This window comes from Lissotriton vulgaris, chromosome 6 (genome assembly GCF_964263255.1).
Source record: "Lissotriton vulgaris chromosome 6, aLisVul1.2, whole genome shotgun sequence".
In the NCBI taxonomy this organism is placed as follows: Eukaryota; Metazoa; Chordata; class Amphibia; order Caudata; family Salamandridae; genus Lissotriton; species Lissotriton vulgaris.
Genome location: NC_141694.1, coordinates 242,638,497 through 242,662,113, shown reverse-complemented (window position 1 = coordinate 242,662,113; position 23,617 = coordinate 242,638,497).

Genomic DNA, 23,617 nt, shown 5'->3' with positions numbered 1-23,617 from the left:
TCAGGAAGGGATAGACAATGCTTTATTAACAGATTACAATATATATAGTAAATGCATTTAATGGTGATGGATACAGAAGGCGTAACAGCTGAGAGAAAAGAGATAAGAACATATGTACGTAACAGAAGGCGTGCACGAGGGCGTACACGGAGGTGTGTGCTAGACAACGTCACATGAAAGTGTCACAGGTAGGTGGATCCATAGAGGAATCCTGCAGCGTCAGCAGAAATACATGGCAGAGATGCGCGCGCAGCAGCATGACGTGTGATTGACGTGGAACTGGAGGGTGAAGGGGACTTGACATTTAGCACCATACGTGAAGACAGAAGTCTGGGGTGTCAGAACAACCTAAACCCAAATCATATCTAATATCTTGTGTTTGAGGAACTGTATTATCTAGAAGGAAAGGTCTCTCGGGCAGAGGCTATTCTATACTGACTGCTAGCGCGTGCATATGTGTCTACGTGTCTACGTGAGATGAAGGGGCCATGGGCCTACCATGGTAACGGGAGCAATGAATTACTTGCACGGAGACAGAAAGGCCGGGCCCTTTGCTCTGCAGCTGGGGAGATGTTTTCCTAAATCACTAGACAGGAATGTATTTTCGAGGAGCGGATCAGATAACTTGAAGGCAAAATACAGTCTTGGCAGGCAAGCAGGCCGAGCCAGGCACCGCTCGCCGCACAGGGAGTAAGGCAAGGGTCATGGAAGCGGCAGGCTGCGGCTTTCAGAGGCAGAAGGCAGAAAGGACTCGATGGCAGAAATCAGGGCCTAGCTCACCAGAGCCAGAAAAACGTGAAAGTGCACCATGTAAAGACGGTGGCAAGGCATACTTAGGAACTGAATATTCGACCCATTCATGGTGGATCTGAAAGAGGACATGTTAACGTTGGACGCAAATGTATTTGCGTCTTCATAGCTGGTTGTGGAGGGAACATACATGTACTTGAAGCACGTACATGGAGCCGTTGGGGTCTACGTTAGGGGACACAATTGACCATAAAAATTCATATTACCTCAGCCCGCAATCCACTGCTGATGATGTCACATATTACATCATTCATGACATGGTCAGTAAAATCACTGATGACATCACTGATGACATCTCAAATGACAGCACTGATGACATCACTGATGACATCTCAAATTGCATCACTGATGACATCACTGATGACATCATACAGTGTCTGTGTGTTTCTGTAAAGTTTAAATATGTTTTACATATCAAAGAATGAGTGGATGTATAAGTGTCTGGATGAAGGATTTAGAAGGTGCGTGACTGACTGTATGAGTGAGTGATTAAATGTGTCTTACTGAATGCATGGGTTAGTGACTAAACTGTCTGAATGTGTGCATCATTATGTCTGTTGTTGTGTAAGCTGCTTCATTTATTGATCAGTAGCTATATGAGTGACTATATGGGTTATTGATTGGTTGCCTAAGTATTTGTTTGTGAGGCTGAGTGTGTGTGTGAGTGCCTGGGAGGTGTGTGACTCATGTTTCATGTTTATTTATTTGTTTGATTAATTAAAATCCTACAAAATATGGATAAAAAATGTATACACTACTTAAATATTAATGCATTGCTTATTTACAAATACTGTGACTCTGTGCAAAGATGTGTGAGCAGTTGATTCACTTGTTGTATGAGTTCAAGAGTGCATGTGGAAACAGCTATATGGACGGTTGACTGTGTGCATGGGTGTGTTGGTGAGTGAATGGATATCTCAGTGCTATATGTCCAAATAAGTACATATGTAAAATAAAGTGCTTGGGAGCGTTAGCATATGTAAATGACTATACATGGGAGCCTGTGATTGCGTAAGTGGCTGTATGGATCAATGTGTACTTGTATCAGGGATTGTAAAAGAGAGTAAGTATGTGTTAGTATATGTTTGAATAAGTAAGGTTTAGTGTGTATAACTGTGTAGATGAGGAAATAGGAGTGTGATTGATTCTTTGCATAACTGACTAGATTTGTTAGTAACTCCGTGGATGAGTGTCAATGTGTGAGTGTCTGTATAGGTGTATGAGTGGATATGATAGTGTTCTATTGATGAGTGACTGTATGTATGAGTGATTGTATGGGTGAATGAGTGGATGTGTGTGTAGACCTCGAAATCAGTGAGTGCGTATGTAGTTACTGGTATTGGTGTGTCAATAATTTCAGGAATGGTAGTTTGTATTTTTCACTGGGTGTATCAAAGGTTAGATTAGAGTATGAGGAGGTGCATTGAATTATCACATGGATGCTGTCATCAGTGATGTCATCAGTGATGTCATCAGTGATGTCATTTGAGATGTCATCAGTGATGTCATCAGTGATGTCACTGACCATGTCATGAATGATGTAATATGTGACATCATCAGCAGTGGATTGCGGGCGCGCGAGTTATAGTGAGTCCAACTAACTATAACATGAGAATTTCAATGGTTTTGTGTGAGTAAAATGTTCAGCTAACTATAACTGGTGTGAAACCTATGTTTTTTTCAGAGAATTTCAAAGGTTTTTTAAATAATAATTCCTAACTATAACGAGTGTGAAACCTATGGTTTTTTCAGTGAATTTCAAAGGTTTTTTAAATGCTAATTCCTAACTATAACGATTGTGAAACCTATGCTTTTTTTCTGTGAATTTCTATGGTTTTTAAAAGCTAATTCCCAACTATAACATGTGTAAAACCTATGTTTTTTTTCTGTGAATTTCAATTTTTTTTAAAAAGCTATTTCCTAACTATAACGTGTGTGAAACCTATGTTTTTTTCGGTGAGTTTGCAACTTTTAAAAAACTTTTTTAAAATGATAATTCGTAACTTTAAGGAGTTTGAAAACTACAATTTTTAAGTGAAATATTGTTTTTTAATGATAGGTAAATATTATATCTATTAATTTTTTTAATTTTTTCTAATTATTTCCTAATTCTATTTTTGTTCAAAACTATTTTTTACATGTTTTTCATATATATATTTTTTATTTTTTGAGCACCGGTGCACTCACGGTACGCGTACCAGGGCGCGCGCTGGTACGCGCAGCAAGAGCACCCTATCGCGATCGTAAAAAATTAGCAAAACGTCACTGCTACGCGCCGCGGAAGCGCCCCCGGAAGCGCTCCAGGAAGCACCCACGTACGTGCCTCGTAAGCGCCCCAGAAGTGCTCCGGGGCGCGTAGCGTAAGCGCGTCAAGCCATGTGACCTTAAAATAACAATTTTCATTGGTTCAGAACATTTTTTTCCAAATATTGAGAACCCCACCCATTTCTCTCACTTTTGCTTTGTACTTGGATAGAGCAAGAGGTGTTCTGTGCATTATCTGCTTCTCAAAGTTTTCTGATCTACAGCAATGGCTGAAAGAGAGTCAACCAGCAGTGATTCCAATGGTTTTTTGCCTGAGGACCCTCCTCACCACAAAACAAAGGACCACTTCATTTGGAAATTTTTGGACATCCCTGAAGGAAACAAAAAAGGGTAATGCTGCTAAGGTAACCTGCAAGATATGTGGCACTACTTTATCCAGAGGCAATCCAAATAGGAAATATATATTTGGAAATGCAACCTTAATTAGGCATGTCCTGAAAATACACCCACATTACTTTGCCAGGGAGAGTGTCAGAGACCTAGCAGAGAATGCACGAAGAGATGGCGGCAGCACCTCCACTGGTGGAGCAACAGCTCCGGGAACACCAAGTGGAAGAATGATCCCTAACACACAGCCGGTCTTTGCAGGCATAAAATTTCTATGCGTGGACTGCTCTGCTATGGGGAGCAGAGCGTTGAACTCATTGCTATGAAGAGACAGGAACACCGCTGCCATCCCCGTCCCTAATTTTTCATCTTTTTTTTGCTCATGTTGAGCAGTTCTGGAATCCCTGGTTTTGTTTCTCCCCTGAAAAAAATACAAAAAGAATATAAAATTGTTATAAAAAAGTATAAAAAAAATATTAAAAAAAGAAGAAAAAAAAGTTATTTTCAGAACTACCTCCAATTCTCAAAAAAGAGCTGTATTCTTTACATATTTTACAATTCTGTTTTCCTATTGGAGCGCTCAAGGTAGGCGTACCGGAGCGCGCACCTGGGAAGGCACCCAGCGCTTACCCCGCGATTTAAAAAAAAAAATAATAATAATTTTTTGCCCTTCAGGGTCCTTCTAGGCCCCCCTCAGAAAACCTAGGGGGTCAGGGGGTGTCTATTCTGCCCCCTTTCAATTATATCCCCTTTCTTTTTTCACCTCTTGTGTCTCGATTCTACTGAGACACAAGATGGCGGACTCTCTGGTCTGTTTAGAATGTTGACAGACACCCGTAAGCCAATCAGCTTTCTGCTCGTGCACTCCCGTAGCGCGCCGGGTGCGCTTTCCGGTACGCTTACCTGTAAGCGCACGAAGCGCGCATATAGATATATATGTGTTTTTGAAGTTAATTTACAAAAAAAACACTGGAGCAATTTTCAGCAAATATAGCAAAGGCACATCTGCGTACCAGTCTCTACAATTTTGCCGATTTTGGCGTAATTCCATTCAGCGGTTCGGGCTGTAGACTTGTCAGACCGTCCTATGCAAATTAACATGGGGAAAGCACGTTTTGGGATCCCCCTTTTTTCTCAGCCCCAACTTCACGAATCCCCCCGAAACTTCCGGGGAAGGAGCGGAGCGGAGCTGGCCAAAATTTATGGAAAATTACACACAAATTCCTCAACCGGTGCAAGAGTTATTCCCAATAGAATGTTGCGGTTTTCCTATGGTAGCCAATCCTATCTATAATTACCTAATGGTGACCCCCAGTAGGTAATATATATATATATATATATATATATATATATATATATATATATATATATATATATATTTTGCAATGATATAACTTGTCCTGTCGCAGCGGGAGCGCGGTCCAGTGGGTGCCTTCGTTGAGACTAGGGCAGTGTCTCAGATTTATTCCAGACAAAAATAAAGTCGCAGCACTCTTCTTGGTTAATAACTGCTCATAACTAAGAAGTGTGCCGCGACTTTATTTTTGAATGGAATATATATATATATATATATATATATATATATATATATACGCTGCAGGAAAACCTTTCTTCACACGAAAGAAAGCAGAAGCCCAGACTGTCCGATCACTCAGTATACAAAGAACTGCCAAGAGCAGAATGCCAGTGAAGACCGGGCCACTTAAAGGAGCAGGGGCCTCTGGAGCACGTCTCTGGCCGACGTGGTAATGATGCAGGAAAACCCTTCTTCACACGAAAGAAAGCAGAAGCCACAAGAGGGGAACACCAAGGAAACTGCTTTTTTCACAAGCTGTGGCGAATGCATTTCGGCATACTGATGCCTTCTTCAGCGCCCAAACAGTCACAATCTAGTCCTTTGCGCATATGCACGTCCTGACATTTATTTAGGTAATCCCAAACAAGCTCCGCCCTCAACAAGGATGTTTGCACACCTGATGCGAGTCTGTGATCTTCTTTGCCTGCAGGACCCAGAATGCACAATGAGGCTCCCAGGTAAGATGTGGGTGGGGGAAATCATGCTTAATGGTGGCGCTTGAGGCAGACATAGCGCAAAGTTCAAGAAAAAATGTTCCTGCTTGACATACCAGTGAAAACAGCATCCTCGGGTCCCCAACTGCTCCAACCTTGATGCTCGGGGATCTCTTTCAGTGGGGACAGCCAGGCAATGCTCGCCGCCCAGCATGAGGTGGAATGCCTCAAAACCACCTTCTTCTCCTCTCAGCACCCGGGCGGGCCCAGACTGTCCGATCACTCGGTATACAAAGAACTGCCAAGAGCAGGATGCCAGTGAAGACCGGACCACTTAAAGGAGCAGGGGCCTCTGGAGCACGTCTCTGGCCGACGTGGTAATGATGCAGGAAAACCCTTCTTCATACGAAAGAAAGCAGAAGCCACAAGAGGGGAACGCCAAGGAAACTGCTTTATTCACAAGCTGTGGCGAATGCATTTCGGCATACTGATGCCTTCTTCAGCGCCCAAAAAGTCACAATCTAGTCCTTTGCGCATATGCACGTCCTGACATTTATATAGGTAATCCCAAACAAGCTCCGCCCCCAACAAGGATGTTTGCACACCTGATGCGAGTCAGTGATCTTCTTTGCCTGCAGTACTCAGAATGCACAATGAGGCTCCCAGGTAAGATGTAGGTGAAGGAAATCATGCTTAATGGTAGCGCTTGAGGCAGGACATAGCGCAAAGTTCAAGAAAATTTTTTCCTGCTTGACATACCAGTGAAAACAGCATCCTCGGGTCCCCAACTGCTCCAACCTTGATGCTCGGGGATCTCTTTCAGTGGGGGCAGCCAGGCAATGCTCGCCGCCCAGCATGAGGTGGAATGCCTCAAAACCACCTGCTTCTCCTCCCAGCACCCGGGCGGGCCCAGACTGTCCGATCACTCGATATACAAAGAACTGCCAAGAGCAGGATGCCAGTGAAGACCGGGCCACTTAAAGGAGCAGGGGCCTCTGGAGCACGTCTCTAGCCGACGTGGTAATGATGCAGGAAAACCCTTCTTCACACGAAAGAAAGCAGAAGCCACAAGAGGGGAACACCAAGGAAACTGCTTTATTCACAAGCTGTGGCGAATGCATTTCGGCATACTGATGCCTTCTTCAGCGCTCAAACAGTCACAATCTAGTCCTTTGCGCATATGCACGTCCTGACATTTATTTAGGTAATCCCAAACAAGCTCCGCCCCCAACAAGGATGTTCGCACACCTGATGCGAGTCCGTGATCTTCTTTGCCTGCAGGACCCAGAATGCACAATGAGGCTCCCAGGTAAGATGTGGGTGGGGGAAATCATGCTTAATGGTGGCGCTTGAGGCAGGACATAGCGCAAAGTTCAAGAATTTTTTTCCTGCTTGACATACCAGTGAAAACAGCATCCTCGGGTCCCCAACTGCTCCAACCTTGATGCTCGGGAATCTCTTTCAGTGGGGGCAGCCAGGCAATGCTCGCCGCCCAGCATGAGTTGGAATGCCTCAAAACCACCTGCTTCTCCTCCCAGCACCCGGGCGGGCCCAGACTGTCCGATCACTCAGTCTACAAAGAACTGCCAAGAGCAGAATGCCAGTGAAGACCGGACCACTTAAAGGAGCAGGGGCCTCTGGAGCACGTCTCTGGTCGACGTGGTAATGATGCAAGAAAACCCTTCTTCACACGAAAGAAAGCAAAAGCCACAAGAGGAGAACACCAAGGAAACTGCTTTATTCACAAGCTGTGGCGAATGCATTTCGGCATACTGATGCCTTCTTCAGCGCCCAAACAGTCACAATCTAGTCCTTTGCGCATATGCACGTCCTGACATTTATTTAGGTAATCCCAAACAAGCTCCGCCCCCAACAAGGATGTTTGCACACCTGATGCGAGCCCGTGATCTTCTTTGCCTGCAGGACCCAGAACGCACAATGAGGCTCCAAGGTAAGATGTGGGTGGGGGAAATCATGCTTAATGGTGGCGCTTGAGGCAGGACATAGCACAAAGTTCAAGAAAAAAATGTCCTGCTTGACATACCAGTGAAAACAGCATCCTCGGGTCCCCAACTGCTCCAACCTTGATGCTCGGGAATCTCTTTCAGTGGGGGCAGCCAGGCAATGCTCGCCGCCCAGCATGAGTTGGAATGCCTGAAAACCACCTTCTTCTCCTCCCAGCACCCGGGCGGGCCCAGACTGTCCGATCACTCAGTATACAAAGAACTGCCAAAAGCAGAATGCCAGTGAAGACCGGGCCACTTAAAGGAGCAGGTGCCTCTGGAGCACGTCTCTGGCCGACGTGGTAATGATGCAGGAAAACCCTTCTTCACACGAAAGAAAGCAGAAGCCACAAGAGGGAAACACCAAGGAAACTGCTTTATTCACAAGTTGTGGCGAATGCATTTCGGCATACTGATGCCTTCTTCAGCGCCCAAACAGTCACAATCTAGTCCCAGACTGTCCGATCACTCGGTATACAAAGAACTGCCAATTATATATATATATATATATATATATATATATATATATATATATATATATATATATATCTATATCTATATATATATATATATATATATATATATATATATATATATATATATATATATATATATATATATATATATATATATATATATATATATATATATATATATATATATATATATATATATATATATATATATATATATATATTACCTACTGGCAGTCGCCAGTAGGTAGTTATAGTTAGGACCTACTTTCCATAGGAAATCCACAACATTCTATTTGGAATAACTTTGGCGCCGGTGGACGAATCTTCGCGAATTTCTCCAAGAAAATGGCCTGCTCCTTCCCTGAAAGTTTGGGGGTGATTCGTCAAGTGGGGGCCGAGAAAAAAGGGGGGTCCCAAAACGTGTTTTCCCCATGCATTTTTCCTTAGGGACCCTTAGCCTGGGCTACAGCCTGAACGGCTGAACGGAATTACACCAAATTTGGCAGAGAGGTAGAGTTTGATTTGCAGATTGTGCTTTTTGTTAAAAGGTGTAAATCCGTTCAGTAGTTCCTGAGAAAATCCAAAGTAAAATCATAGCAATATCTAGAGACGAAGTACAGCACGCCTACGGAAATCAGTACAATTATGAGCACGAGCTGCATGCTGATTGGCTGTCAACTGTGTGTCAACACTCCAAACCTGGAAGTGTTGGCAGCCATCTTGTTCATCGTTAGAAGGGACTCACAAGAAAACAGTAAAACAAAGTTGAGAAATAAGGAAAGAGGACAGGGTAGGTTGTGTAGATGAGAATGTCATCGGCATATAATCCGATTTTCTTCTCCCATCCGGAGAAGGCAAAAGGCTGAATATTGGTGTCCTCTCTAATAGTCTGGGCGAATGGTTCAACATAAATGTTGAATAGAAGAGGGGAGAGAGGACAACCCTGTCTTGTCCCTCTACTTATTTCAAATGAGTTTGTACCCGTGCCGTTTATTAGTAGGCTAGCTCTCGGGTTTTTATAAAGTAGTCCTACTGCTCGGCAAAATTTAGGGCCAAATTGGAACTTCTCCATGACTGCAGTTAAATAGGACCAATTGACCCTGTCGAATGCTTTTGTTGCATCCAGTGTCATCGTGGCGAGAGGCAAATCAAAGGTTGACGCGATATCTATCGCTCCGACTAGATCGTAGGTTACATCCACCAGTTGTCGACCTCTAATAAACCCTTTTTGATCCTGGTGGATGATTGTACCAATCTCGCTTCCCAAACGTGCAGCCAAAACAGTTGAAAAGATCTTGTAATCGTTATTGAGAAGCGAGATTGGACGGTATGATCCACAGTCAGCAGGGTCTTTGCTGACTGAGATTTAGGATTAAGGTGATATTTGCCTCTCCCCAGGAACTGGGTGGTGTCTCCCCCCTTAGTAAGATGTTATTAAAGAGGTTGGTTAGTATCGGGGTAAGAGTTTGATTAAGCACTCGGTATACCTCGGTATGCCGATGACTTCTCATTTACACAACGAACCCGGCCCAGGCATTCCCCATAGTAATCAAAAAAGCTGAGGAATTTGGAAAATTCTCCGGCTATGAAATAAACGCCGGAAAAACCGACATAATGGCCTGGAACATCATAAATCTTCGGCTTCCGGTCAGGCCTTCAATCTGCTATCTGGGTATAACAATCACACATGACATAAATCTCCTGTCCCAGTCTAATCTGGACAGGATCTCCGTGAATCTAAAGTACTCATGAAGTCCTGGTCTTTTCTCCCTCTTTCCATCTACGGGAGAACCAGCTTGGTGAAAATGACCATCCTCCCCAAATACTCATTTATTTTTAACTGTATTCCACTAATATTCGATACCAAGTCACTTTTCAAATGCCAACAAAATATTAATTCATTCATCTGGTGCTTTATGTCAACTAGGTTGGCTTGGAAGAAGTTAAGAAGGAGGAGAGAAAAGGGAGGTCTTGCTTTGCCAGACCTTGAATATTATGCATGGGCGTTCCATCTGACCCACTCTAGAATGCTATTAAAGACCCCGTTAGATAACCCAAATGGCCGCATGTTCAAGGCAATGATTTTGGGCTCCACCCTCCCATTGGACGGTTTTCTATTTAAGCTTGGGCATCAGAGATTCTTCAAGAAAGTTAGGTTAAAGACTTTACATAGTTCTCTGAAGGAATGGACTCATATTAGGTCTAGAACAGGGATAGCGTACTTTTCCAATTGTGCACCAATCTGGGATTTTTCAGGATTCTCCACGCATCATACTAACACGGTCAAAGCCGCACTGTCGGAAGCAGGAATAACATGCTGGGGAGACTTAGTGGCAGAAGGATCCATATTGAATTGGGAATTATTCTCAGAAAAGGTAACCTCACCATTATCCTGGTATGCATATTTACAATTGACCAGCTGGTTTCGTACTCAAGTTAAGAAAAAGGCCAAATTCGGTGGAGTTAGCATATTAGAAAAAAACCTTGTCGAGAAACCCTATGGAGGGAAAGAAGTAGCTTTTTTCTACTGGAACATTACGGAAGAAGCAGACAGAGAATTTAGCCTCCCGTTAAAACTTTGGGCTGGAGAGGGAGAAGGGCGGGCAGAAGAGAAATGGTTTGAATCTTTTTGCCTTCTCTATAAAATCATTAAACCCGCCTGGTTGAGGCGTAATCAACTATTTACACTACATCGAGCATACTATTCCCCTATTAAGCTTTCCAAGTTTCAGCCAGGGAAGTGCTGCAGCAAATGCTCCCTCCCACCTGCCTCAGACCTACATATGTTCTGGGAGTGTCCAAATGTCAAGACATTCTGGCAAGAAGTTAAGACTTCACTTGATTCCATGCTTCAAATTCCCATTCCTCTCACCTGGTCGTTAGTCATTTTTGGGCTATCCAGTAACATCAAGGGGTTAGAAAGATAATTCCTATATTATGCTATCCTAATAGCAAGAAGAGAACTATGCAAAAACTGGGTTAATGTAAATCCGCCGACCCATGCAGAGTGGCTGTCGTCACTTTACGAAATATCGAAAGTAGATCTAGCTAGAGCCTGCAGCCCCAGAACTCTGAGATTTTGGAACTTTTTGATAGATTGGAGACGGGATAACTGAAACGCCCGGGTTTTTTTTTTTTTCCCCGGGTCCGATGATTAAGCCTAAGTTTCCATGTCCATTGGGAGGCACCCCATGCCACAAAGCTACTGGACTAGCGGCCAATACTGGGTTTGAATGGAGATAGTTCGTGCGGGGCTCTTCCTCACTAAGACATCAGATCCGCTCTGTAGGATGTCGTGAAGCCAATTTTAGGTTTCGTGATTGCGCAGTAGCGACTGTCTTTCTGCAGCTAGAGTACCCCTGGAACGATATAGTGGCTAATGAGGACCAAAAAAAAAAAAAAAAAAGAGGGCAGGGTAGAAACATTCTGACCCTCTAGGCTTGCTCAGGGGGTCGTACATGGATCTTAAGGTTCAATTTTTTTTCTTAAATAAAAAATCGGGGGTACGCGTGTGGTATACGTACGCGGTGGAAAAGGGAAATGAAAAAATAGTAGTCCATTTTATTCATTAGGTCCCAGGGGGCAAATTCCTAGGGTAATTTTTTTTATAGTGGGGGGCTTGTAAGGAGCCCGAGCACTGGGGAACGCCACCCCTCTGTGGTTTTATTTTGAAGTATGCGAGGGGTTACGGTCCTCTTCCCCTCAGTCTCCCGAGCACCAGGGAACGCAACCCCTCTGTGGTTTTATTTTGAAGTATGCGGGGGTTAGGGTCCTCTTCCCCTCAGTCTCAGGGACCGTCACCCAGACGAGGCTTTTTAAAACAAAATATTTTTTTTAAAAGTGCTTTGAGCTCTCCCTCTTCTCTCCCCGTACACGTCGCGGGGACCGCCACCTTCCTGGGGCAGTAATATGTAAAATGACCTTCCAGCCCCCTGGTACCTGCACTCCTCGGGGTTTTTTAATGTTGGGAGGGGTCGCTCTGCCCCCTCCTGGAACCCTTGGTGGCCCTCGGGTCTACCATCTCCCAGGGTTGGTTCTTGCAGTGTCTCCGGGTGCGTACTTTTGGGACAATGCTGGTATGGTAGGGCGGTATCATCGCCCCTCCCATTTTACCACAGCAAACCGCTTTCCTATTTGAAAAAGAGAGCAAGTTAATCTGTTCTCTCTTTCAAGAAAGCAGGTTGTTTTTCATCAGGGAGAGCAGCTTATAAGCTGCTTTCTCTGATGAAGCAATGCCAGCTCTCGAAGGACGCGGGGAGCCTTCTGGGATCGTGGGGGCATTGAGGCTTAAAAAAAAATAATTCTTTTTGAGAACTAAGTTTACTGGTCAAAAAAAGAGCTATATTTCTATGATAGTATGTCAAACTTTCCCTTTTTTTTTGCATCAGTTGTACTCTACGCATGCGCAGCCTCCTTTCCAACTCTACATTTTTTTCTTTTTCTTCAAGTTCGCCAAGCAAACCTCTCCTCATTTCAGAAATTAAATTTGCGCTTTCTTTTCTCTGGCCATGTGTGTCATCCGCTGTTATACTTTTGTAATATATTAATAAACATATTGAATCTATATTTATTTGAAATGTAGTGTTGAGGCGCCAAACGTTGATTACATACTCCGTCCACCACCATTTTAGTAGTTTTCCTCCGATATTTTTATTATACCTGTTACTTTCATTTTACTCTCCGCTTATCTTCTCTAAGATCCATGAGATTTCCAGGCACAGACACCACAGTGTTGGTCCTTGGCCTCCAATCATATGACTTGGTCACACGTATACCTAAAAACTGATTTGAAGGACGTAAGCCAGAGCCATTACAATGTGTGTTCGTCACCACAAAGACATTATTAAGATTATGTGTTTATCATGCGTGGTAAATGCATACTAGTTGTAAAAGCATGTGTGGTAAAGCCATATGCGTGCTAATGTCTTCGTGGTGATGACCACGTGTGGTTATGACCGCGTTGTAATGGCTGTTTCCCCCAGGACACTGCACAAAACTGGTCTGGGCGTGGTGGACTCCAGGGCACCAGGCGGAGGGCACGCAGCCCCTCTCATAAAATATAGAAATCTTTGTGGGGTTTGAGGGGCGTCATTGAGGCCCACACTTAATTTTGTAGGGTGGTAGGTTTGCATGGGAAAATGTCGCAAAACGATAAACCGGCGATAATTTAAACACCGGTTCTTGATAATATGCCCCTTCATTTTTTTTATGTAATAGTGGCAGCAAAAATGTGTTAAATTGCATATGTATTTGGAAAATGAGTCAGTGTTGGTCACTGGAATGTTGTAAGTATATACATGGAATATGTATAGTCATTTAAACGTTTTTCAGTAGTAAATTGTAAAATGCATGGCCTCATTTTTTGTGTCTAATATCACACTGTGCATGTGTGTACATTAGGAAGTTATATTAACACCTTTTTAAACGTTTTACAGTAATGAATGTGTTTTGGTAAAATGTATGGTCTTATAATTTTTGGGGTAATATCACACTGTGCATGTGTGTATTTTAAGGAATTATGGGCCATATTATCAAGCCTGGGCGATAAAAATATTGCCGCTTTATCGGCAGGAAACTGCCACTACCAGGTGGGGTGGAAGCAGGCGAATATTTAAAGGATGTGATCCCAGTAACATTGTCGGATATTCAAAGAACGATATTGCTGGTACTGCCAAATTGGGGAGAAGTTTAAGTAGTAATATTAGGCTTAGCCCAGGGTAAAGCCATGGGCCCGGATAATATCCCAATGGAATTTTAATGGACATTTAGGAATATGATGAAAAGGGAACTGGTAGAAGTTTGTCAGCAAGCCTTCTTGGGGAAGGCTCCTCATTTGTGTTCTAATGCTACGATTGTGGTGTTTAAAAAAAAAGGCAAAAAAGACACTGAATTGGGGTCCTATAGGCTGATTTCATTATTGAACTCGGACAGTAAAATGTATTCCAAACTTATTGCTAATAGGTTAAATGATTTGATGCTGGGTCTGGTCTCTTTAAGACAACACGGATTTATACATATAAGGCGGATTATATCTTTGTTGGACTGGTCACAGGCTATCCATTCTCCAATCGGTGTGGCCCTGTTGGACGCTGAAAAAGCGTTCGACAGGGTCTCATGGAGTTTTATGTGGTGAGTCTTGGCAAGGAAGGGGTTTCCGGTGGGATTTATTAGGGCAATTCAGACCTTGTACACCCACCCGTCTGCTGTTATTCGGGTTTCCGGGAAGATATCAAGGAAGGTGTCGATAGCAAGGGGGACGAGACAGGGCTGTCCCTGTTCCTCCTTGCTGTTTGCATTATATATTGATACCTTCATAATTACCATGGATAAAAATATGGCAATTAAACCTGTGTAGAAAAATAATTGGGATTTTAAAGTCTGTGCGTACGCAGATGATATCGCTGTATTGACATCGGACATTAGCAATGCATTACCTAATATTATAGAGGCCGCTGAGGTGTTTGTCTGGTTCTCTGGCTATAAATTAAACATTGAAAAGGCACAGCTTATTCATTCGGAGGCCGGTCGTCCAGAGAATATTAAGTTTGAAAGGGAGGCTATATATTTTGGTATAAAGATTACAGCTAACGTTGAGGATATCATTCCTGTAAACTTGGACCCTATTTTAGCTTCTTCTAATAAAATATTAGAACGAATAAACAACTTAAAACTCTCACTTTTTGGGTGTAGCAATGTTTTAAAAATGTTTATCTTTCCCAGATGTTTGTATTTATTTCGGGCTACACCCTTTCTTATATCAACTTATTATTTTTCCCGAATAGAGAGAATGTGTTCTCGATTTCTCTGGGGGTATCACCGGGCTTGGAGAGCATATAAAAGATGTATGCTGCCCAGAGAGAGAGGAGGGTGGGGCATCCCGAATTTCCAATTTTATCATTGGATAGCGATACTACAGCATATGGGGGTGTTAATATTACCGGAAGATCCAACTGAGGATTTTTCCGCCCCATCTATTTATGAGATGCTATTGGGTACCGAAGTAAAACAATGCTTAAACCGCATTATCGAGCCAAGCTACTACAAAAAAACTAAATTTAAGATCTTTTATACTGCTTATGTTATATGGAGGACAATCAGAAAAGAGACTTGGAATATGCCCTAATTTAAATTTATATACTCCTCTTCAAAACTGCTCTCTTCTTCCAAAGATATTTAATGGAAAGGGGCGACCACTCGGTCCCCCCGAACGTATGGCGGAGTACCACGATCCCCCCGGGAAGCCATCTTGGGCGGGAGGCGAGTCTCGGCTGGTATGCCCGAAGCGGCGTAGCCGGGGCGCGCCTTTTCCCGCCCTAGAGTGGGTTGGCCTAGACACTGACGCAGCTGGCCACGCCCTTGGGGCAGGCAGGGGCGGGTTTACGCCCGCCCTGAAGACGGATAAAAGGAGAAGCAAGATCAGAAGGCATCCTCTTGTTCCTGTGCTCTGAAGCTGCACCTCCTCGCTGCACGTGAGCTCGAGACGGAACGAAGAGCCAATTTTGAGCGTTGTAATCGTTCTTGTTTGTTTTTCAGATACTCTGTTGGAGAATGCCGAAGAAGGCGGGAAAGCGCATGACTACAGACCAGATGCTGCGCGTTCTCATGAAGGAGGTGACCGACCTAAAGAGGCGAATGGATAAAGACGAGGAAGGGGGGCCGAAACGTCCTTTGGCGGGAGCAGCCCCGGGAGGGACAAACAAGAGGCCCAGGAGGGGAGCAGCTGGGGGAGACAACCCGGGTCCCAGTACCCCGCTCGAGGCACCAACTCCCGTGCCGGAGGAAGGGAATCCGATTCCCGTTGTGGTCACCCCCCGTGTCCGGGGAAGATATGCCGCCCGAGCTGGCAGCACAATTAGCAGCGTGGTTGGGAAAAGGTAGCGAGGGCGCCACGGCTGTCGACGTACAGGAGCTGATGAAGCAACTGCGTGAGTCACGGGAAGCAGCAAAGGTGTCCACGCCGGCTGCCGCTGTAGAGAAGCCACAGGGGACGGGTTCAGTAGCAGAGGCAACGTCCGGTGCAGGTAAGCGGCCATTGCCGATTGCGAGGGATGAGTCAGCACCCTCTCGTAGGGAAAAGTTGGGTCAGCATGTTCCTTTGGCTATTAAAGAGAAGATATGGGCAGGGGAGTACGTAAACATCTTCTCGTTGCTTACTGATCACTATGAGATGGAGCATGTTAAGGGCCAGAAGGATCTCATGCATCCGAGTGTTTGGCGCGCAAAAATGGCAGCCTTTAAGGTAAATGAAAACATTGGCAATTGGGGCCAAGCGTGGGGGGTTTTTACATCGATCTTGGGGGAACGAAGGCCCGATCTGTTACCCGAATTGCCGATTTATCAGTCACGAATCATGGGGTACTCGGTATCACACGAGGGTAATCATTGGTTCTGCTATGATAACCTGTTTAGAAAGGCTAAAGAACATGATAAAAACTTAACGTGGGATTGTTATGATTCTGTGTCATGGTCCAAAATGAAGGATACTGGTATGTTGAAATTGCCATTAGTAGGGAGTATCGTTGGCGAATCCTCCCGCCAGTATGCGGGGACGCCCTTTCGGTCAGGTGCGGGTACCGACAATTACTCGAGGCCTGCCGGCAATACAGGAAAAAGGGGGGTTTGTTGGAACTTCAACAGGGGTAAATGTACTAGGCCCCAGGGATCGTGCAAATTTAGACACGAATGTAGTGGGTGTGGGCAATCATCCCATCCTGAGTCCACGTGCAGAGCCAAAACGGGTGATAACGGGGGTAGAGGAGGCGCCAAACAGGTCTAACATAGTCCGAGGGGCGCCTTTACCTACCCCGATTGATACCTTGGCAATGATTCCTTGGCTCAGTGAATACCCGGATCGTACTTCTGCTGGGGTGTTGCGGAACGGGTTTTTTTATGGTTTCCGCATCCCAGTGGGGGACTTACAAGGTGCAGCGAAATGTAAAAATCAGCTATCGGTCTTCCAGCATACGAACGTGGTACAGGATAAGATCAGGAAGGAGGTTACTCGAGGTCGAGTCGCCGGTCCGTTTAGTGTACCACCGGTTCCTAACTTTGTTTGTTCCCCTTTAGGTGTGGTCCCAAAGAAGGACCCGGGTGAGTTTCGGCTGATACATAATTTATCAGCCCCACGTGGTCTTTCCGTAAACGAAGCGATAGACCCAGAAGTGTGTTCGGTGCGGTACGCATCCTTCGATGAGGCCGTAGCCATTTTGAATCGCCTGGGGCCCGGGGCGCTGATGGCAAAATCTGATATCGAATCAGCGTTCCGGTTGCTCCCGGTACATCCAGACGATCAGCGTCTCCTAGGTTTCATGTTTCAGGGTCATTATTACATGGATAGGTGTATGCCGATGGGGTGCTCTATATCTTGTGCCTATTTCGAAAAATTCAGTAGTTTTCTACAATGGGTCTTCACAAGGAAGACGGGTTTCCAAAGTGTGATGCATTACCTTGATGATTTTTTGTTCCTGGGGGCAGCCGGGGATCCGGAATGTGGGCAGGCTTTGGCGCAATTTTGTGTCTTGATGAATCAGTTTGGCGTGCCATTGGCACCAGGTAAGACTGTGGGGCCTTCCACTTGCCTCGAGTTTCTGGGGATCGAGTTAGACTCCGGAGAAGGTTGTTTTCGTTTACCAGCTGACAAAGTGTCAAAGTTCAGGACATCCCTGCAAATGTGTATAAGTGGACCTAAGGTTAAGCTGCATCAATTACAGCAGTTAGTTGGCCAGTTGAATTTTGCCCTGAGGGTTATACCAATGGCCCTCCCCTTTTCCCGTTCGATTGCTCAAGCCATGGTCGGCCTAAAGGAGGGCCATTATCGCACGAGGCTCTCGGCAGAGGTCCGCCAGGAAATGCGCATTTGGTTGGCATTTCTGGCGGATTTCAATGGTCGAGTCGTCTGGAACAAACCGGCCGTGTCCTCTGAGGAGCTGGGGCTGTGGACAGATTCGGCAGGGAGCATAGGTTTCGGTGCCATCTTCGGCACAAGATGGTCTGCACAAAAGTGGCCGACATGGTGGCATGACAGTGGACTGACAAGTAACATTGCTTTCCTGGAACTTTTCCCCATTTTAGTGGCCCTGAGAACTTGGCCCGAAGGGTTCAAAGATCACTCTGTGGTATTTTGGTCTGACAATATGACCGTGGTCGAGTGTATCAATAGTCAGGCAGCACGATGCAAATGGATTTTGAGACTGCTCAAGGAAATTGTTTTACTGTGTATGCAATTGAATGTGCTATTCAGAGCAAGACATGTCCCAGGGGTAATGAACCAGGCGGCTGATGCACTGTCTCGTTTTCGTATGCAGGCTTTCTGGGGTTTTCTTCCCACAGCGGACCCGGAGCCGGCACCCTTTCCCGAAGCTCTCTGGTCTCTCGGTGCCCCGAACTTCGTAACCTCGTGGGAGAGAGTTTAGCACCCAGGACGAGGAAGGCATATGAAGGGGCGTTCCGGTCCTATTTAGCCTTTTTGGGGACTGATAGAGAGGAGCTTTGGGGCCAGGAGGAGTGGGTGGTAAATTTTCTGATGTCCTTACATCTGGCCGGGAAATCGGTGGCCACGGCTCAGAGGCATCGGGCTGCCATTTCCTTTGTTGCTAGGGCTCATGGGATCCATGACCCGACAGCGTCTTTCGTTGTACAGAAAGCGCTACGGGGGTGGCAACGCCTTGAGGGTCGCAGAGTAGACGAGAGGCGCCCAATAGGTTTGGATAGGCTGGCCCAGTTACTATCCAGACTCCCTGCTACGTGTTCATCTCAGTTCGAGACAGTGTTATTCCGAGCCGCTTTTACGCTGGCATTCCATGGGGCTATGCGGGTAAGCGAACTAGTGGCGAGGAACAAGCAGGATGTGACAGGAGGACTGTGCCAGGAGCACGTCCAGATCAGAGGGGAGACAATGACGGTCTCATTTGTCAGGTCCAAGACCGATCAAAGTGGGATGGGTGACTGCGTAATCATACGCAGGATTCCCGGGTCCTCCATGTGCCCGGTAAGGTGTCTAGAAGATTATTTAGCACGAAGGGTGGCATCATGGGGGGGGGCCTTGTTGAGACACGCTGACGCCACCCCACTGACAAAGTTTCAGTTTCAGCGGGTGCTTGCGATGTCGATTGCCGCTGCGGGCTTGAACCCGGGCGAGTTTGGGACCCATTCCTTTCGGATAGGGGCTGCTACAGAAGCTACAGCCAGGGGTCTGAATGTTGAACAAGTTAAACGGGTGGGGCGTTGGTCCTCCAATTGTTATAAAAGGTATGTGCGGTTGCACATGTTGTGAAGCTGTAACAATGTACTCACGCTTCTTGTTTTTGTTTGGTTTTCAGTTGCGCAAGCCTACGAGGCGGGGCGAACTTTGCAGTCGACCCAACACCGGGCCAGCGGTCAGACATCACCGGCTGTGAAAAAGGAGGTGTGGGTCGTGGGCCACTCATACGTGAGACGTGCCGCAGACGTATTCAAGGCAGGTGATATGATTCACGTAGCTGGGGAATACGGGTACAGTGTGTCCTTCTACGGAAGAGGCGGTCTCTGTATTGACCAGTTTCAATCATTTTTTGAGGGTTTGCTAGGGCGGACGAGGTCACCCCCGTCTGTAGTCATAGTACATCTTGGGGGTAATGATTTGGTCACCACTGGTAGACGACTTCTTCTCGAGGCGATGCTTTCCACTGTAAGTTGGTTAGCGAGGAGAGTTCCAGGGTGCACAATTGCGTGGTCCCATATGATCCCACGAAAAGTGTGGCGGGGGGCTATTTCGGTTCCTGCTTTAAATCATTCTGTTAGAAAGCTTAATAACAAAGTGAGTAGGTTGTTCCGTTCCAAGACACTGCATTCTATTTCGCATGGGTGTATTAATGATGCCAGTATGTATTTGGGGGATGGAGTGCATTTGTCTCGGGTGGGGAATGAGTTACTCATAGGAGACTTCTTAGCATGGCTAAAAACGTTACACCATGACCTTTAGGTAGGAGTGTTGTGGGGGGTCCGGATAGCCGGTCAACTATCCGGCCTGTGGCGGTAAGGTCATGATCGGTGAGCACTAATTGGAAGATCCCTATGAGTGGGCGTCACCCAGCACGGATGGGAGCGCTCGGGGGAGGTGGCCATTGGCCCCTCAACGGGGAGGCGGTCCCTTCTAAGGATGGGTCGCCGAAAGAAAAGGAAAGGCGGTCAAGGCCCCTTCCTGGGTAGGAGGGGTTACAGCCCCCTCCTGGGGAATTTCCCGGGGCCAGGACGTCTGCGACGGCAGATGTGGTAAGTTGTGTGGGGTTTGGGGGGGGTCTACGCTACCTTCTAGATACCTCACACGAGTCCTCGTACGACCTCTAAGTGGCGTCGAGTTTTATTGGGGCCCCCGTCAAGTCAAGGGAAATTGGTAATTGCACTTGAGGTACGCCTCTGGGCCGCCCCTCACAAGTGAGGGCGATATTTCTGGGTTAGGGATCTTGACACCGGTTACGACCTTGCCGTTGGCCCTTAAACGTTAGGATGTACAATTTCAAAATTTCAAGTAAATGTTTTGTAGGATGTTAGTTCGGCTAGGAGAACCTTTGTATTAGAGAATCTGTTAAGGTTAGCCAAACATCGCAATGTGGTAATGAAATTGTACATAATATGAAACTGTTTATTTAATGTTTTAATTTTGTTTGATATTTTAATAAATACGGCCGGGAGGGTTACTCCCTCCCGTCTTCCAAAAACTTCAGAACTGTTTCCGGTTTCCCATCCTTGGGGATTGTGTTGAGAGGGGGTGGCGGGTATCTCAGCCATATGGAAAGGGGCGACCACTCGGTCCCCCCGAACGTAGGGCGGAGTACCACGATCCCCCCGGGAAGCCATCTTGGGCGGGAGGCGAGTCTCGGCTGGTATGCCCGAAGCGGCGTAGCCGGGGCGCGCCTTTTCCCGCCCTAGAGTGGGTTGGCCTAGACACTGACGCAGCTGGCCACGCCCTTGGGGCAGGCAGGGGCGGGTTTACGCCCGCCCTGAAGACGGATAAAAGGAGAAGCAAGATCAGAAGGCATCCTCTTGTTCCTGTGCTCTGAAGCTGCACCTCCTCGCTGCACGTGAGCTCGAGACGGAACGAAGAGCCAATTTTGACCCACCCACCAGCCCCTGAGGACAGCAAGTGGTTTTTTGAATAAAGTTGATGGATGACTCTGATATTCGTTTACAGGTTGTGGTATTATCGTGATGATTTTGAGTATGTAATAAAGAATGGTCGATTTGTGTTACGTTTAGCAAATAAAGAAATTCTGCTTTAGTGTTCATTGGTAAGCATGCTTTTAATAAAATTGTAGTTGCTACTGTCTTTTTAGTTTAGTCATTTAGTTAGCATTGTCGTATTTATTTTGGTCGGGCGGTAAGGTCATGATCGGTGAGCACTAATTGGAAGATCCCTATGAGTGGGCGTCACCCAGCACGGATGGGAGCGCTCGGGGGAGGTGGCCATTGGCCCCTCAACGGGGAGGCGGTCCCTTCTAAGGATGGGTCGCCGAAAGAAAAGGAAAGGCGGTCAAGGCCCCTTCCTGGGTAGGAGGGGTTACAGCCCCCTCCTGGGGAATTTCCCGGGGCCAGGACGTCTGCGACGGCAGATGTGGTAAGTTGTGTGGGGTTTGGGGGGGGTCTACGCTACCTTCTAGATACCTCACACGAGTCCTCGTACGACCTCTAAGTGGCGTCGAGTTTTATTGGGGCCCCCGTCAAGTCAAGGGAAATTGGTAATTGCACTTGAGGTACGCCTCTGGGCCGCCCCTCACAAGTGAGGGCGATATTTCTGGGTTAGGGATCTTGACACCGGTTACGACCTTGCCGTTGGCCCTTAAACGTTAGGATGTACAATTTCAAAATTTCAAGTAAATGTTTTGTAGGATGTTAGTTCGGCTAGGAGAACCTTTGTATTAGAGAATCTGTTAAGGTTAGCCAAACATCGCAATGTGGTAATGAAATTGTACATAATATGAAACTGTTTATTTAATGTTTTCATTTTGTTTCATATTTTAATAAATACGGCCGGGAGGGTTACTCCCTCCCGTCTTCCAAAAACTTCAGAACTGTTTCCGGTTTCCCATCCTTGGGGATTGTGTTGAGAGGGGGTGGCGGGTATCTCAGCCATATGATCGGGTGATGCAAAGGTGGCATAATTTTGGGATCTGTAAGCTTTGGGATTTGTTTCAGGGGAATTGTTTTGTTTCTTTTGACTATCTATTGAAGGAATATAAGCTGCATCGTACTGACTTCTTCAAATACCTTCAGCTACGAAGCTTTTGCGAACAGAAAATATCAAACAATATGATAGTATTAGGGAAAATTGAGATCATCGAAGCGATTAAGGATAGGTATAAAATGGGGCATTTATATCAGTTACTAATGGAGATGGTAGAAGATGACTTAGAGGCTAGTGAAGTAAAATGGCAAAATAAATTGAGAATTGAGCGAGTTAATCTTGAGAGAAGTATAGAGATGGCTACTAATGTACTACTGAATGGACCATTGATAAGTCAACACTTCATGTCAGTCTTTGAGTTTTATTATACGCTAGGCAAACTGGCTAAATGGAATCCCGGACGGGGGACTAAATGCAATCGCTGTGGCTTATATGCAGCAGATGCTGCCCATATGTTCTCTTTTTGCCCCAAGCTTTCACAGTTCATTGCTGATGTAGAGCTTTATTTAATTAATAGTTTGGGTATTTGAGTACAATTAACAGCATCATTGATTATCTTTGGATGTGAAGAGAGTATGGTTCAAAAAGGCTCAGCTGCAGAGGAAGGTTTTATTTTTATATGCATGTCTGTTTATCACTCATGTATCACATCTCAATGGCTTGATGCTGAATCACCAAATTTTATCAAGTGGCAAACTACATTACTGTCTATTTTTCATCTTGAGACTGCATTGTACAAAATTAAGGGCATCAGGAAGAAAACTTTTAGGTATAAATTATGGTCTCCATTCACCAATTGGATAGGATCTTAAGGAAAATTGTGTATTCTCAACATTTTCTTTATTTATGTATTTCTCTGTTTTGCTAGTATGTTTAGGAAGATTGGTAATTGCCCAATAGTGGTTTTTCATGTTGCTAGGCTACAAATTGTCTCAAAGAAAATGAAGGTGTTTGCCTATTGATATGCAAGTTTTCTTTTGTCTGTCTGCTGTCATAAAACTCAACAAAATATAATTAAAAAAAAAGGAAACTGCCACTAAAGTGGCGATAAGGGGCTTGATTATAGGCTCTATGGAATTCCAATCAAAGCCCATGTTAGATGTGAAGGACATCTAACATGGGCTTTAATTGGAATTCTATAGAGCCTATGATCAAGCCCATGATCATCACTTTAGCAGCAGTTTCCTGCCGATAAGCTGGCGATAATTTTATTGCCCAGGCTTGATAATATAGCTCTATATTTGAACCTTACTCCTTCCTCTATCATTATACTATCTTCTTTTTCTTATGCTCTGCTCTCTTTTTATACTTGCTTCTCTTTTTGTATATTTGTCCTGCTCTTTATATTCTCTCTTGTCTTTATATTCACCACTGTTGTCATAGTTCTTACTGTCTTCTCATGGTACTCGCTCTCTCCTTATACGGTCAGTCTTCCTTTATTATTGTCTTTTGTCCACATTTTTGTCTCTTTGTCTTTTTATAGTCTTTCCTCTTTCTTCATATATACT